The sequence below is a fragment of the Carlito syrichta genome, unplaced genomic scaffold (genome assembly GCF_000164805.1).
Source record: "Carlito syrichta isolate Samal-C Ts95f unplaced genomic scaffold, Tarsius_syrichta-2.0.1 Scaffold316244, whole genome shotgun sequence".
NCBI classification, from domain to species: domain Eukaryota; kingdom Metazoa; phylum Chordata; class Mammalia; order Primates; family Tarsiidae; genus Carlito; species Carlito syrichta.
This window is the reverse complement of record NW_007260340.1, coordinates 93,119-95,462: the sequence shown is the minus strand read 5'-3', so window position 1 is coordinate 95,462 and position 2,344 is coordinate 93,119. Positions and strand designations below refer to the sequence as shown.

General features: G+C 53.0%; 1 pseudogene; it reads right to left on the bottom strand.

Annotated features, from left to right (window-relative positions):
* LOC103276561 overlaps nt 1-1,406 on the bottom strand; it is a 35,963-nt pseudogene extending 34,557 nt beyond the window's left edge.
* Between the last annotated feature and the right edge of the window lie 938 nt (nt 1,407-2,344).

The window sequence follows — 2,344 nt, the reverse complement described above, 5'->3', positions numbered from 1 at the left end:
CCGCCTCAGCCTTCCAAGGAGCTGGAACTACAGGCGTGTGCTACCACGCCCAGCTAATTTTTGATTTATTGTAGAGATGAGGTCTCGCCAAGTTGCCCAAGCGGGTCTCGAACCCGCGGGCTCAGGCAATCCACTCATCTCAGCCTCCCAAAGGCGCGGGATTGCAGGCTGAGCCACCGAGCCCGGCGTGTTATGTAACTTAATAGGGGTGTGCTTTATACAAATGTATGAGGTTGTTGAAACAGATCTGTTCATTATACTGTACAGAAATTACACCACAATAAAAAAGATGAGGAAAAAAAAAAAGGAAAAGATAGTGAAACCCAAAATCCACTATGCAGGAATTTTTAGTAATAAAACTACTCGTGCCATAGAGAAACATATATATCTATTGTTTTTTTAAAACATAACTGATTATGTCAAACATATTTTCATGCAAGTGACATAAAGTCGATTAGATATGAATAGCACCTTTCTTATCATTTTCTTTGCAGTTTTTTCAAGTTTAATAATGCTCATTTTCTAACAGAAAGATCTAATAGAAAGATCAAGCTCTGGGTCATGATGAGTTTTTCTCTGAGCTATTATTGTGCATAGTCTCTTAAATCATTGTCCAGGACCCTCTCTGGAGAAGAAAATGAAGCTTTGGTCCTCAGAGATGAGTCTTAACTACTCCCTTCACTTTATACACAATAAAACTATGGAATTGGGGTTGAGAAACAGAAACCAAATTATGTGGTTTCTGCAGAATATTTAAACCTCTGCCTCGATAAAGCTAGAAAAAGTTAACATTCTACCAAATAACATGGCTGTAGCCTAATACGCTTTTGGTTCGCTGTTCAGGTTTATGATTCTAAAGTGTTGCAATGCAGTCTTCATGAAGCAGATGCTCCTTCTTGATTCGTTTTTCTTCGTTCCCATGGGTCAATTTTCTTCCACCTGTCTAATGCCGCCTACTTTAATCATGACTTCACAGGTGCCCACAGGGGAAACAGAGGAAAATAAAAAGACCTTGTTGAGCAGCAAAGACTTCTACTGCGCTCCCCCAAACACGGTCCTGGTTAAGCAAATTGGGCCGCCCACCAAGGGAACTGACCGGACCCCTCGCGCAGCGCCTGCCCAACGGGCAGAGGGCTCGCATCCCTCAGCTGGAAGCTTGTGTGGGCTGTGCCACCGAGCTTGGGGACCGTCCCAGCTCCTCCTCCGCCCCCTCCACTTTCTCTCTTTCGCCTGTGCTGTGGCTCCTGGCAGAACCTCGCGTGCCACCTCCCGACCATCCCGGGAAGATTTGGCGACCGGCGCCCTGGGCAGAAGCGGTTGGTGAGAGCGGGCGCCAGCCCCTCTGAGTAGCCCTTCTTGATTAACTCCTGCGAGGTGGGCGGATTGCCTGAGTCCGCACTGATCATGGTTCCAGCCTGAGCTTTCGGGAAGTGGAGGGGTGTGGAGAGATCCGTGCTGGAGTGGAGCGCGAAGACTCGGGTTCCCTGCTGCGGTGGCTCTGCCCGGTGGCGTGAGGGCTTCCGCGGGTTTCCCTACTCCGTGCTCAGGGAAGAGCCCCGTCCTACATCCTCTCGCTGCTACACACACACACACACACACACACACACACACACACCCCTCCTCGCTCCTCCTCGGAGCTCCTTTCAGATTTGCTCGGGCTTCTGGTCTTGAGAGTCCTGGACTGCTTCCCAGGAGGCAGCACTGGGCAGAGCGCCCTCAGCGCCGCTGGCGCCGGCCCGGGCTCCCTCCCGGGTCCCAGCCGTGGCTTCTCATTCTTCAACTCTGGGCTGCGGATTTTACGGCCCTTCGACAAGGAGCCTCACAGAAAACTGCAGCGTGAAGACTCCCCTCTCGCTCGCCCGGACTTGGCTGGAAGGGAGGACCCACCTCGCACCTCCCTGGAGGCACGCACCTCTGCCGCCCACCCTCCACGCGCCAAGGAAGTTTCGAAGGTAGAGCATCCGGGCCCCCCAACTTCCTCTGAACATGAATCAAACAGCAGGAGCCTCCAATAACGTCAGGTGCCCACCCGGGAAAGGTCACAAGGTAAGGGACCCGCGTCAGAGGGGGTTCGTGGGGGGTGGGCATGGGGAGCAGGCTGAGGCTGCAGATTGCCAGCGGGTGGAGACTGGCTGATTTGTGGATTCTGAGCGGCCGGCGGTCCCTCTCCATCCCTTGCAGGAGGTTTTGAGATGTGGACGGGTCGCGGGGGCTTGTGAGAGTGTGTGATGTTTAAGACACCCAAAGCCAAGAGCTGGGCTTTGCCCAAGCACCTGCTCTGGGCCACCCGGGGGTTGGCGATCCTGCACTGCTTGGTGGCAGTCTGGTAGAGGCGGCTTTCCCC